At 33.5% G+C, this 15,918-nt stretch overlaps 1 long non-coding RNA gene across 1 annotated transcript; it reads right to left on the bottom strand.

Moving 5' to 3' along the window:
- Window positions 1-537: 537 nt before the first annotated feature.
- LOC121207766 (uncharacterized) lies at window positions 538-1,620 on the bottom strand. The gene is made up of 2 exons (XR_005902876.1): window positions 1,136-1,620; window positions 538-900 (listed from the first exon to the last, which is right to left on the bottom strand). It is a non-coding gene; the product is annotated as an uncharacterized lncRNA (long non-coding RNA).
- Between the last annotated feature and the right edge of the window lie 14,298 nt (window positions 1,621-15,918).

Genomic DNA, 15,918 nt, shown 5'->3' with positions numbered 1-15,918 from the left:
CTATTATGAGCTCGAACTCGAATCGTTATGGATTGGGATCAACACGAATGAACTTTCGAACTGGAACTTATTTTGCCAACTCTAAAATTAATCAAGGGAGTTAAATAATGCGATAAGAAGTGAAGAAAATTTGAGCATTTTTACTTAACTGACAAAAGACAAAAGCAATACAAAATTAAAAAAAAAATTGATCTTATATTTTGTTTTTCATATTTTTTTTTCTTGTTACTTTACTTTTAACAATCACAAAATAGGCGTAAACAAAATCATATTATAGCTTTGGACAAGTTATACCTATTGTGACGTATAAAGAAAAGTTTATTCCTATAAAAAGGATACATAACATGTTACTAATAGTTTACTTAAAATTGTTTAGTACAAACATAAACTTGAAGATTGAGTAAAGTAAAATTCTTTTCTTAAATGTAAAATTCTAAAAAAAAATAAAATAAAGTAAAGTTTCTTTATAGTAATCTGAAAAAAAAAACATGGGTTAGAAGTTTCTTTCAAAAATAATTTATAGTTTAAATCTAAGGATTAAGAAAATTTTGAAGTATATATATGGGCTTCTAGTTTTGCAAAGCAAAATCATCAACAACTATCACACCTACAAACTTACATAGAAAGAAAGGAGAGAGAAATAGAAGTTCTTTCACATTTTAGCCATGTTCATCCTCTGGTTTTCAATGATGGGAGCAGCCATGAAAGTGAGGAGGTTTATTGTTGTGCATGTGGGGAGTTGGTGTCAGGTCCAAGGTTTAGTTGCGTGGACTGTGGGTTTCATCTTGACAAGAATTATGCTGAGGCACCTGTTGAGATGAACCATCTCTTTCATCGCAAACATAACCTTAAGCTTATGACAAGCTCTCCATATGTTGAAGGTAACCCTATTTGTGGTTTCTGCAATAACATATGTGAGAAGTTTGTTTATCATTGTTATTGTAATTTAGTCTTTCACATCAAATGTGCTTTTCTATCATACAAATTTCTTGTGAAAAATTTTAGAGAGCTTGCTCATCAAGACAAACCCATCTCTTCTGAATGTCATTCTCAAGAACTCAAGAGAGTTCAATGTTTTGCATGTCAAAAGTCCTTCCTAGAGTCTGATTACATTTCTCATGATTCTAGATTTTACCTGCATAAGAAATGCTTTGAGTTGCCTCTAGAAATTAGTCACCCTTTCCACCGTTACCATTCTCTTTTCTTACAATTTAACAGTGACCATCTCCTTTGCCAAATATGCCAAGAAACCCAACATCAAGGATTGGTTTATTGTTGTTCGATTTGCAAGTTTGTCCTTCACATTGAATGTGTGTCACCACCACCCATTATTGAGGATCTAAGTACTCATGAACACCCGTTCACAAGGTGTTTAAGAGAACTGTCATTCAATTGTGATGTGTGTGGCACTTCAGGAAATTATGTTTCTTATATTTGCTTGGAATGTAACCTAATGATCCATAAAAAATGCATTTCCTTGCCACGCTTCATCAAAAGCATATTTCACGACCATCCTATTTCTCATAAATATTTTGTGGTAGACAATGAGTGTACAACACATGATTGTCTAAATTGTCACGAGGAGGTGAACATGGCTTGTGGGAGTTACAATTGCTCTAACTGCAAGTTCATTATCCATGTGAATTGTGTTGATAAGTTAAATTAAAAAGGGGTTGAAAAGTCAAAAATGGTGGGAGGTGCAATTGGCACCGAAAGAAAAAAAATAGTTGGCAAGTTGTTTAAAGTTGAAAGGGATAATTGCAATTTTGGTTCCTAATTTTTTAGGCCATTTGCAAGTTAGTCCCTGAACTTCAACTATAAATAGGCCTAACCATTTCTCATTTCAACCATCCCAACCAATCTTTCTCTCTTAGTTTTCTCTCTTCTCCCATTTGAGAATTCTTAAGGAATTCTATTTGTTTGTAATACTTTGGAGATAGTAAAGTTATCATCTGGTGTTAGTGCCCGAGGACGTAGGTATAATTTACCGAACCTCGTTAAAACTCTTGTGTTCTTTCTTGTCCTATTTTTCTTTCAATATTTGAGGGTATAATAGTAGTATTTAATTGTGCTATTAAATTACTATAGAAGGGATATTCTGTCTAAGGAAAGACTTGGTATTTAAGAGATCCATGTGATCTACCTCTCTTCCCTGGGAATTGAACTTTGTGTGATTTTTTAGTACAATAATTTACACGCTTCCGACCCTATTGGAACAACAAGTGGTATCAAGAGCCGAAGGTTAATCGTAGTATGCTCTGTGGTTGCAGTTTAAACTGATCTTCCACATCAGAAAAGATTTCCTTAGGTATATTGAAAGATTATGGAGAAAATGGTCGGTGTAGGAGCTTCAACATCGTCCATGTGGACAAGACCGACAATTGCAAATGCAAGATTGGCCGTGGAGATCTTTGATGGCACGGGCCATTTTGGTATGTGGCAAAGTGAGGTTCTAGATGCCCTTTTTCAGCAGGGTCTAGACATTGCCATTGATGAAGAGAAACCAGATGATGTACAGGAGAAAGACTGGAAGGCGATCAATCGGTTGGCATGTGGCACAATTCGATCATGCCTTTCTCGAGAGCAGAGGTATGCTTTTTCAAAGGAGACTTCTGCAAATAAGTTGTGGGTGGCACTTGAAGAAAATTTTTTGAAGAAAAACAGTCAAAATAAGCTCCACTTGAAGAAAAGACTGTTTCACTTCACATACGTCCCAAGTACCACAATGAATGATCACATCACCAAATTTAATCAGTTAGTCACTGATTTGCTGAATATGGATGAGACATTCAAAGATGAAGATTTGGCTTTGATGCTATTGGAGTCACTTCCTGAGGAGTTTGAGTTCCTAGAAACTACTCTACTTCATGGCAGGAGTGATATATCTCTGAGCGAAGTCTGTGCGGCCTTATACAGTTATGAACAGAGAAAGAAGGACAAACAGAAAAACTCAATCAGAGATACAGAAGCTTTAGTAGTCCGAGGTCGTTCATACACTCGGAAGAAAACTCAAAAGGGGAGATCAAAGTCAAAGTCCAGACTCGGGAAAGATGAATGTGCTTTTTGTCATGAGAAAGGCCACTGGAAGAAAAATTGTCCAAAGCTGAAGAATAAGGGAAAAGCTGCTGTAGATGCTTGTGTTGCAAAGCATGATACTAGTGACTCTGAACTATCACTGGTTGCATCATCATCGTCGTTCCATTCAGATGAGTGGATATTGGATTCGGGTTGTACCTATCATATGTCCCCTAACCGGGAGTGGTTCTCTGATTTAGTAGAACTAAATGGAGGAGTTGTTTATATGGGCAATGACAATGCCTGTAAAACTGTTGGGATAGGTTCAATCCAATTAAAGAATCAAGATGGATCAACCAGAGTTCTGACTGATGTTCGGTACGTGCCCAGTTTGAAGAAAAATCTCATCTCATTGGGAGCCTTGGAATCCAATGGTTCAGTTGTTACTATGAGAGATGGGATTTTGAAAGTGACATCTGGCGCACTTGTGATATTGAAGGGCATCAGGAAAAATAACTTGTATTACTACCAAGGTAGTACAGTTATTGGAGCAGTCGCTGCAGCTTTCGGTAACAAAGACTTGGACTCAATACAGTTGTGGCATATGAAGTTGGGACATGCCAGTGAAAAATCCTTGCAAATTCTGGCAAAGCAAGGATTGTTGAAAGGTGCAAAGGCTTGCAAATTAAAATTTTGTGAGCACTGTGTTCTGGGAAAGCAAAAGAGAGTGAAATTTGGCACTGCTATCCATAATACAAAAGGTATTTTGGAATATATTCACTCAGATGTGTGGGGGCCTTCCAAAACACCTTCGTTGGGAGGAAAACACTACTTTGTTACTTTTGTTGATGACTTTTCCAGAAGAGTTTGGGTGTATACCATGAAAACTAAAGATGAAGTGCTTGGAGTTTTTCTTAAATGGAAAACTATGATCGAAAACCAGACTGGCAAGAAAATCAAGCGGCTTAGGACGGACAATGGAGGGAATATAAAAGTGATCCGTTCTTCGATGTGTGCCAAGAGTATGGTATTGTTCGACACTTCACAGTTAGGGATACACCACAACAGAATGGAGTGGCAGAGCGTATGAATTGAACATTGCTGGAGAAAGTTCGATGTATGTTGTCCAATGCTGAGTTGGGCAAGCAATTTTGGGCTGAGGCTGTGACATACGCTGGCCATCTTGTTAATCGTTTGCCATCATCTGCATTAGAAAGAAAAACTCCTATGGAGGTATGGTCTGGAAAACCGGCTACAGATTATGATTCCTTACATGTGTTTGGATCCACTGCATATTACCATGTGAAGGAGTCAAAGTTAGATCCGAGGGCAAAGAAAGCTCTCTTTATGGGAATCACTTCTGGAGTGAAGGGATTTCGTCTTTGGTGCTTAAGCACAAAGAAAATGATCTGTAGCAGAGATGTTACCTTTGATGAATCTGCCACATTGAAAAAGGTAGCAGATAAAGATATTCAGACGAGCAATACTCCACAGCAGGTGGAGTGTACTCCAAAACAGGTGGAGTTTGAGCAGATGGGGATTTGCCCAGTTAATAAGTCTAATTCTCCAGCCACAATGGAGGAATTAGAGGTTGAAGAGGTTCTGACCCAAGAACCACTAAGTACACCAGAACCAGTTGCAGTTGCAAGGCCACGCAGAGAAATTCGTAAACCTGCTCGATTTACTGATATGGTGGCCTACGCCCTTCCCGTTGTTGATGATATTCCTATCACTTATCAAGAAGCAATGCAAAGCTTAGAAAGTGATAAATGGAAAAGCGCCATGGATGAAGAAATGCAGTCTCTCCTGAAGAACAATACTTGGGAGTTGGCGCAATTACCGAAAGGTAAAAGGGCAATCGGATGCAAGTGGGTATTCGCAAAGAAAGATGGATCTCCTAGCAAGAAGGATATTCGCTACAAGGCAAGATTGGTAGCTAAAGGCTACGCTCAGAAGGAGGGAATTGACTACAATGATGTATTTTCCCCTGTTGTGAAGCATTCCTCCATTAGAATTTTGTTGGCCTTGGTAGCACAGTTGAATTTGGAGCTAGCTCAACTTGATGTTAAGACGGCTTTCTTGCATGGTGAGTTAGAAGAGGAGATCTATATGACTTAGCCAGAAGGATACACAGATGCTGGTGGTAGAAATTGGGCTTGTAAGCTTAACAAATCGCTATATGGATTGAAGCAATCCCCGAGGCAGTGGTACAAGCGATTTGATAGCTTTATGAGAAGGCAGAAGTACACAAGAAGCAAATATGACAATTGTGTGTATTTGCAGAAGCTGCATGACGGATCTTTCATTTATCTACTCTTGTATGTTGATGATATGTTAATCGCTTCGAAGAGTCAAAATGAGATAGATAAGCTGAAGGCTCAGTTGAATCAAGAGTTCGAGATGAAAGATCTAGGTGAGGCCAAGAAGATTCTCGGCATGGAGATAAGTAGAGATAGACAGAGAGGCAAGCTTTGTTTGAATCAGAAGCAATATCTGAAAAAGGTATTACAATGTTTTGGTGTAAATGAAAACACAAAACATGTAAGTACCCCACTTGCTTCTCATTTGAAACTTAGTGCTCAATTATCTCCGAAAACTGAAGAAGAAAGAGAATATATGGTGAAAGTCCCATATGCTAATGTAGTTGGGAGTTTGATGTATGCGATGGTGTGTACGAGGCCTGACATTTCACAAGCTGTTGGAGTTGTGAGCAGGTATATGCATGATCCTGGAAAAGGACATTGGCAAGCTGTGAAATGGATTCTACGGTATCTTCGAAAAACCGTAGATGTTGGTTTAATTTTGAACAGGATGAAGCACTTGGTCAGTTTGTAGTTGGATATGTTGATTCTGACTTTGCTGGTGATTTAGATAAACGTCGTTCAACTACGGGGTATCTGTTTACTCTTGCGAAAGCCCTAGTGAGTTGGAAGTCTACCTTACAGTCTACAGTAGCTGTGTCTACTACAGAGGCAGAATATATGGCAGTTACAGAAGCTGTTAAGGAGGCTATTTGGCTTAATGGATTATTGAAAGACTTGGGAGTTGTTCAAAGTCACATTAGTCTATATTGTGACAGTCAGAGTGCTATTCATTTAGCGAAAAATCAAGTCTATCATTCAAGAACCAAGCATATCGACGTAAGATATCACTTTGTGCGGGAAGTCTTTGAAAAAGGAAAAATTCTACTTGAGAAGATTCCGACAACAGATAATCCCGCAGATATGATGACCAAGGTGGTAACAACAATCAAGTTTAATCATTGTTTGAACTTGATTAACATCCTGAGAATTTGAGCACCTTTAGGTGTATGGCGCTCGAGAGCGCATTTGGAGGCACTACAAAAGATAGCTTTATCGAATTTGGGGAGTTGAAGGAAGTGTGTGAAGATGTGATTATCCTAATCAAATCTTCAAGGTGGAGATTGTTGATAAGTTAAATTAAAAAGGGGTTGAAAAGTCAAAAATGGTGGGAGGTGCAATTGGCACCGAAAGAAAAAAATAGTTGGCAAGTTGTTTAAAGTTGAAAGGGATAATTGCAATTTTGGTTCCTAATTTTTTAGGCCATTTGCAAGTTAGTCCCTGAACTTCAACTATAAATAGGCCTAACCATTTCTCATTTCAACCATCCCAACCAATCTTTCTATCTTAGTTTTCTCTCTTCTCCCATTTGAGAATTCTTAAGGAATTCTATTTGTTTGTAATACTTTGGAGATAGTAAAGTTATCATCTGGTGTTAGTGCCCGAGGACGTAGGTATAATTTACCGAACCTCGTTAAAACTCTTGTGTTCTTTCTTGTCCTATTTTTCTTTCAATATTTGAGGGTATAATAGTAGTATTTAATTGTGCTATTAAATTACTATAGAAGGGATATTCTGTCTAAGGAAAGACTTGGTATTTAAGAGATCCATGTGATCCACCTCTCTTCCCTGGGAATTGAACTTTGTGTGATTTTTTAGTACAATAATTTACACGCTTCCGACCCTATTGGAACAACAAATTGTGCACTACAGGATGCTCGGTGGTATTACAAAATAAAGTCAAAAGATGATTTTGATAAGCTGCTTAATGCAATGTTAGAAGTGGGTACTATGAATCCAAGCTTTTTTGTTCGTAAAATGATAAAAGTTGGAGAAAAAATGATAAATATAGAGATAGAACATTTTAGCCATCAACATAATTTAGTATTAAGTGATGAAGTGAAGGAACGGAGGTATTGTGATGGCTGCAGTCGACTCATCTTGACTTCCTTTTATGGTTGTTTAGAATGTGATTTCTTTCTCCACAAATCTTGTGCTGAGTTACCTAAGAAGAAGCAAATTTGGGGTCTTTTTCACCAAGATCCCTTTGTCCTGACTCCAAGTTGCATTTTTTATATGCGCACTTTGTCATCAACTAAGTAGTGGTTTTGCCTACAAATGTGAGGTTTATTTGTGCAAAGACCTTGTATGTGTTCGATGTGTTGAAATTCCTTTGTCTTGCATGAGCGGAGGACACGAACACCTTCTTCTCTTGTACCTCACGTATTTTGGGCAGTGCTGTAATGCTTGTGATAGAAGTATTGATGGTGATATAGTATATAGATGCAAGGCTTGCAATTTTAATGTGCATTCTGCATGTGTCAATTTACTACCACAAACAACTTGGCACAAATCAGACAGACATTGTTTGATCCTCACATACCATGAAGATAATGATTATTCACAATATCATTATTGTGATGTTTGCGAAAAAGAAAGAAATCTCAATACTTGGTTTTACCATTGTCCAATTTGTGATAACTCAGCACACTGTTCTTTTGTTTTGAGAGATAATGATCTATTTCTCAAGCGTGGGAGCAAAATCAAAGAAAGTGATCATCCACACACTCTCATGTTTGTGGAGAAGGATTATGATTATCCTGAATGTCACGAATGTGGTGATCGTTGCATGGATTTAGCTCTTGAGTGTTTGGATGCAGAATGCAAATACATTATCCACTGGAAATGCAGCACAAGCTTCCAATTGCTTCAGAACGGCATAATAAATAATGTTGCTTTGACAATCAATTGATGCAGAGATTGCTGATGATCACAGCAAAAAATTGTCAATCGTTTAGTTTTTTTTTCATCGTCTTCTTTGTAAGTATATATGATTTCCTTGTTTTATTGTCATAATTTAATAATGTACAAAATGTTTGCATAATAAAATTTACTTTGTACAGCTTTAATGTAATCTGAATTATATGATTTATAAATGTTATCACTAATTAATGAGTGCAATTAATGCTATGGTGGCTCCTGAATCTCCATTTTCCAAGTTATCATTGTTTTGGTTGTGAGATTTTCTTTTTGTGTGCGCAACATTTTTTTCCTTCTAATTTTTTTTAACATTCCATCATTTTATCTTAGAATTAAAATAAAATAAAATAAATCCATTTTTCAAATCCAGATGCAAGCATTTGGTATGTTATTGCTTATTTTCATATAGTTCTTTTTTAAAAAAGTTTTAATTAAGTGTTTAATTCAAGTTTTTTTTTAACCAAAAAAAAGTTGGCTTAAATGAAAAGCAATAATAAAAATATTAAAAATTAATTAAATTCTTAATAAATAATAATATTTAATTAACCTCTCGATCTTACATTTAATTAAACTTTTGGAATATAGTTTTATGTTAAAATCTTTGATGAGTTATTAAGTGATGACGTAAATATTGATAAGGTGTTTGATGTGGATTTAAAAAAAAGTTATTTAAAAGTTATAATTTTTTTTAAAAATTATTAAAAAATTATAAAAATTCTAGATAAATTATTACTGTTAATAAAAATTATTAAAATATTACAATTTTTGTTAAGAATTATAAAAAAATATAGGAAACTTATAGAAAAATTATTAAAATTTTAAAAATAATAAAAATTATAGAGAAGACAAAAAAATTGTAATAAGATTAGAAAATTATATAAAAGTTACTAACAAATTACAAAAAATAAAATAAAAAATAAATAGAAAACATGCAAGGAAATGACATCAATAGCAAAAGTTCAAGTATTTAAAGGCCCATAGGAAATTTCAAGCCCATTTATGGCCCTTTGGTACACAAACATATAGGGATTGTAGGGACTAATTTCTTTTTTTTGAAAAATTATAAAATAATTTTCTCAATTTTATAAGATTGAAGTTAGGTTAGATTTCATCAAGATTTTGGGAATATATCAAGAAATTTAATTCATTGAAAATTTGTAACCCTCTCTTTGTTAATGAATTATTTTTCTTCACTGTACATTTGTAACCATTCTTCAATTTTTTTAATTAAAATAATAAAAGCAAAGGATAAAATTATCCAAAATTTTAGAAGCTTTATTTAAGGAAAATGTGACATTGATATTATCCACTATATTTCAATACCTTAACATTATTGATGATATGTTTATGTAAACCAAATGCGTTTAATGGTATATTAAAAAATAACAATTTATAAATAAAACAAAACATGTGGCATTATTTAAATTTTATTTGTGGAATTAAAATATTGGTATTGGGCACGGGTTCTATTAGGCTTGGATTTATTACAAGTTTGAATTCGAATCGTTACAGATTGAGATCGACACGGATAAACTTTCGGACTAGAACTTATTTTGCCAATTCTAAAATTAATCAACGGAGTTAAATAATTAAATAAAGAGTGAAGAAAATTTGAGCATTTTTACTTAACTGACAAAAGACAAAAGCAATACAAAATTAAAAAAAATTGCTCTTATATTTTGTTTTTCATATTTTTTTCTTATTACTTTATTTTTAGCAACCACAAAATAGGCGTAAAAAGAATCATATTATAGTTTTCGACAAGTTATACCTATTTAGACATATAGAGAAAAAGAATCATATTATTATAGTTTTCAACAAGTTATACCTATTTAGACATATGGAGAAAAGTTTATTCCTATAAAAAGGATACATAACAAGTTACTGATAGTTTATTTAAAATTATTTAGTACAAACATATGTATATATATTGTTTTGTATATAACTTACCTTAATTCTTTACTTGCGTAATACTTGTTTTAAAAATTAATTTATATATATTATTATTCTACATATGATTTATTGTTATTGTTATTCTTATGATTTCTTTCAAATTTTTACATGTATCAATTACTTCAAAAATTTTATACATATAATTTATCTTTAAATGTTTTATATATTGTCAATCTCAAATTCTTTTTCTTCTACATTTTTGTTACATTATTCATATTTATTTAAAAGCTTGATACATTTTTATTCGCTTTATTTTTAAATCATCTTTCATTAATCTTAAATTATAGACGTTGGTATTTTAATAGAGCCTGTTGTGAGATTATTGACATTGAGTGTATTTCGATTTATAGATTTGTATCTCTTATATTATTGCCATTCATTTGTATATTATTTTATCAATGTATATTGTCCATTTGAAACCCCCTTTTTATATTCTTTATTTATAATTGTTTCATTTGTTATTTATTTTAAATCGTTCTATTCACTTCAAAATTTTTCATATATTATTTTGTTTCATTCTTTTGTGATTATTATTGTTGATCTCTTAAAATAGTGTATTATGTGAACATGTCCATTAGGTGCTCTACAAATTATTTGTTAATATGTCGTTAACGTTCATTGACCTAGCATTTAATTCATGTATTATTATTTTGTGCTCTACATTTCTTTTTGTTTCATTTTGTTTAAATCATATTGCACATTAACTTCAAAAGTATTTATCTAAATATGGATCGTTTTATTTCAAACAAAATAAATGCACATTGCTAAATGTCGCATTCGTTTTTATTCAAAGTAATGCAATATTTCACGTTTCGGGAATTCAAGAAATCGTACCCTAACTTACTGGGTTTCGATTTTCTTGTTAAACTTAAAAAGCCAAATATCCTTTTAGATTTCAAAACATACAAATTTTCGATAAAGATTGAAGGTAAATTTGCTCCCGAAGATTCGAATGTCGCGTCCTAACTTACGGGATGTGGCACCTTACTATCTCGGGACGAGTAAGTCTTTGATGCTCATTTCAACGTAATTCAACCGTTTTAAAATTAGCATTCATAAAAAGGGATCGTATTTTTAATTCTTTTCGAGTTTTTAAATTTCGACATTAAGACATTATTTAATTAATTTGGTACCAATTTTGGGCGTATCGAGGGTGCTAACCCTTCCTCGTGTGTAACCGACTCCCGAACCTGTTTTCTTGATTTACGTGGACCAAAATCGTTGTTTAAATAAATCAAACCATTTATTAAAAATAACCATTTATTAAAAACAACCACTTTTATGAGGTGACCCGATCACACCTCATCAAAAAAGATTGGTGGCGACTCCTTTATTCGTTTTCATTTTCAAAACTTAAGTCGATTCCCGTTTTTCAAAAAAAAGGTTTCGACAAGCGGAGGACACGAACACCTCCTTCTCTTTTACTGCACGTATTTTGGGCAGTGCTGTAATGCTTGTGGTGGCAGTACTGGTGATGGTGCAGTATATAGATGCAAGGCTTGCAATTTTATTGTGCATGGTAGATGTGCCTATTTACTACCACAAACAACTTGGCACAAATCAGACAGACATGGTTTGATCCTCACATACCATGAAGATAATGATTATTCACAATATCATTATTGTGATGTTTGCGAAAAAGAAAAAAAATCTCAATATTTGGTTTTACCATTGTCCAAATTTGTGATAACTCAGCACACGTTTTTTGTGTTTTGAGAGATGATCTATTTCTCAAGCGTGGGAGCAAAATTAAAGAAAGTGATCATCCACAGACTCTCATGTTTGTGGAGAAGGTTTATAATTATCCTGAATGTTACAAATGTGGTCATCGTTGCATGGATTTGGCTCTTGAGTGTTTGGATGCAGAATGCAAATACATTATCCACTGGAAATGCAGCACAACCTTCCAATTGCTTTATAATGGCATAATAAATAATGTTGCTTTGACAGCCAATTGATGCAGAGGTTGCTGATAATCATAGCAAAAAGTTGTCAGTCGCTTAGATTTTTTTTCATCGTCTTCTTTGTAAAAATATATGATTTCCTTGTTTTAAGTCAGAATTTAATAATGTACAAAATGTTTGCATAATAAAAATTACTTTGTACAGCTTTAATGCAATCTCAATTATATGATTTATAAGTGTTTTTTTTTAATTTTTTTGGTACAAAATAGGATGAGTTATATAAAATAATTATAAAGATAATTGGAGAAATGAGAATATTAGAGATGCAGTTGAAAATCAGAATATAAATTATAAAATGAAGAAAAATCTAAAAAAAAAGTAAAGACAGGTGGAGGCTAACCACTAAGTTGGATATATTAATCTCAAAATGAAATTTCTTTTTAAATATAAAAATAGAAAATATAAGATAAAGCCATTTTCAAATCCAGATTGCTTTTCGTATAATTCTTTTAAAAAAAGGTTTTAATTAAATGCTTAATTCAAGACCTAAGCACACGTAAGGTTTTATAAAGAATTGGGCGTAAATAAATAAATATCGTAAGACAATTAAATTTTTTTTAATAAAAAACTATTCTTTTTTTGAATTATATCTTACTCTCATAAGTTTTTGGAATATAGCTTTCCATCAACATTCAGTCAAAAAATTTCCTAAATTAATAAAAAACACAAGCCTAAATTAAATTTTCTTGTAATCGAAACCTAGGTATAGTAAATTTAAATTTTAATTATTTCGGTCTACATTTAATCTTTTTGTTTAAAATTAATTCCATTCATCTAATTATTCAGTTAGAACTTATTCTCAACCTTTAAATTACGTAAAACTAACCAATTCATGTTATCGAAATTTTTCAACATGTTATAGTAATTTTCACGAAAATTCATTAAATCCTTTAGAAATATTTAACGAAATTTCAAAGTAAGTTTAGAAACCTTCTATTAATATCAAAACTAATTGAAAAAACACTTTAAAATTATGTTTTTACCCGAAATCCACCATTAACGACCTAATTTGTGGCTTTTATTTAAAACATGTGATTTAATGGCTAAAACTCAGTTTTAAAGACTAGATAACATTAAAAAATAATAAGAAATCGAACCGTTATCTTCGATGGAAGAAAAACAAGCTTTTGATTAAAAACCCAGAAAACCCACAACTTGAGAGATAACACAACCAATGGTGTTTTTAAGTGTTTTTCTTAAAATTCTATAGAGATTTATGGCTTGAGGAATGATAGAAATCAAATGAATTAAGTTTGCAAAATAAAATTGAGTGATTAGCGTTTAGGGAGAGCAATGGACGGCAAAACAAAGCAAAGGGGAAGAACTAACATGAAATCTCTAGGTCGCGATGATATTAGGTTGTATTTTTAAAAGTTAGTTTAATTGCTATATAAACACATAATTTCACCCCTTTTACAAATTAATCAGTCTTTATTTCAAAATAGAAAATCTTTTCAGTATTATTTTCAAAAATTGATTTAATTTTCAAAAAATCATAGACGAAAATATTTCCAGTTTACCGTGCTACGAAATTCCCTAACTCACTAGAGCTAAAAGCCGTAAAATATCCCTAAAACTCCTAGGCCAAATTTTGGGGTGTGACATAAACTTCTAAAATCGCCATATGTGATTGCATGATAAGAATGTTATTGTTTTGATTCTGGTTCTGTTTTCGTATGTCATATCACACGCATGAGGTTGGGTTAATATTGAAAGGAGGAAGTGTGTTTTGGCAGTTTTACTGCAATTTTGGCGGTTAAACCGCAATATATGTTTGGCAGCTCAGTTGCACCATTATGAGTGGCATACCACCACGATTCGGTGTAATTGGATGGATGTACTCATGTAGTCCTAGTGGTGTGATCGGTTGGACTGAGTTATTGTGTAGCGGATGGGGGGTAGGATTTGTTTCGATATGATATGTTCTAGAAATATGATATTCTATTTTGATAATATGTTTCTAGTATGGTGTCATTCTGATATGATTTTTCGTATGTGTGAACATTATAAGTAAATGTATTGGTACTTACATTTGTGTATGTTTTAAAGAAATTTCTGTTTTGTGGGCCGATTTGCATACTGGGCTTCTAACTCACTCGTTTGTTAGTATGTTTAAGGTGAACTCCAAACTTAAGACTGGACGGCGTGCGGGAGCTTGGATTGTTTTCTCAATTAATTAAAATATGGTGATTTTCGTAATTATCTATTTTGGATTTTTGGGAGTATAAGTTGTTTTGGGCTTTGTTTTGGTTTTTGTTTATTTCGTTGGTAATGGATATTTTCAAAAGTGAAACTGCAAAATCACACGAGTTAGCAAAATGTATTTTGATTTTCAAAACTAAAACTCTGAAAATTTTTCGCTGTGAATTAAATTATCACTTAAATTTTTTTTTTGTAAGTGAGTAAATAGTTTTAACGAACATTGCCTTAAAATAGGAAACGATTTGCCAAAATTAATACTTACAAGACACACAATTTCGAAATCAAATTCTGGGTTTAAAATAGGTATTTGTGAACATAAATTTTTCTAAACACTTGTGAGAAATTTTGCCAAATTTTATGTTCACGAAATGCATTCTAAGTTTGATTGAAACAAAAGTTTTTAAACAAATTGATGTAATTCCTCAAGATCCAATGATATTACAAATAAACTTAAGTTACGATCTTAAATGTTATAGGCCAATTTTGGGCCCATTTACATTAACCCATTAAGCCCAAATATCACCAGCCCAAACCCCAAATAACTCATCTAAACTAACCCAACAGAAGCCCAAACCCCTTACAACCTAATACCCATTCACTACACAAAAATAGGTTTTTAGCGGCGCTTTTTTAGGCCTTTAGCGGTGCTAAAAAGCGCCGCTAAAAGTATCCGCGGCACTTTGATAAGCGCCGAAAAAAACGCCGCTAAAGACTACGTCGCTAACTTGAAACCCTAGCCACCTACCCCCATCGACAAAGTCACCTCAGTGCTGCAACCCTATCCCCTGGCGCCACCAGCACCGGTCACCTGCCCCCTGCCACCGACTGATCTGCAAAACCAATCCATCACACAGACAATAGGATTAATGCATGTAAAGGCTATAAAAAGCCATGAAAACCAATGTAAAAGGATTCGGCAAATCCTGATATAAAAAAATCAATAATTTCGGCAATCAAAAACCAACTTTCAGCAATCAATATACAGAGGGAAAAACAAGCGACTCTAGTGGTGTAAAAAGCATACGAATAAGTCGCAAATCGGAGAATCAAACACCAAAAGCCTAAACCGAAGGCCTAAGGTGATTTACTTTATTTCATTCTCGTTTTTGAACCTATTTTTTTAATCTATCAACACATATTTAATAAATATATAAAAAAGAAAAAAATAATAAAAAAGGAAAAATTTTACCTTTCCACGGTGGCGCCGGCGCCGGCGACAATCCGGCCATCGGACCGGTCTCCCCTGGCCGGGAATCGCTCGACTCCCTTTTTTTTTTTTTTTTTTTCTGATTTGGGCTTCAAATGATTTTTTTTTCTGATTTTAAGGGTATTTATACAGATCGAAAACAGCACCGTTTTGACCTTAAAACCCAGGGCACAAACGACGTCGTTTTGCCCTGGGTAGGACCTACCCGACCCGACCCGACCCGTTAAGATCCATGTGTTTTTTTTAATGGAGGGGTTATTTGCGTGTTTAACCCCTCCGCTTTTTAAATGTTTTGCAATTAAATCTTTCATGTTAATGATTTGGCCCTAAAATTTGGCCCGCTTTACAATTTAATCCCTTTGCTGTAGTGCGTTTTAAAATAGTTCGGGAAGTTTCATTTTTGGTCCCCTTATGTTTTATGCGCGTTCTAATAAGTCCCTTCCTCCTTACTTTCTTTTAAATTGGCCCCAAAATTTAGTTTCTCAATTCAATTTCGTCCCTTTTTTACTTTTTCTCG

The sequence above is a fragment of the Gossypium hirsutum genome, chromosome A10, assembly GCF_007990345.1.
Source record: "Gossypium hirsutum isolate 1008001.06 chromosome A10, Gossypium_hirsutum_v2.1, whole genome shotgun sequence".
NCBI classification, from domain to species: Eukaryota; Viridiplantae; Streptophyta; class Magnoliopsida; order Malvales; family Malvaceae; genus Gossypium; species Gossypium hirsutum.
This window is presented reverse-complemented; position numbering and strand designations above follow the sequence as displayed.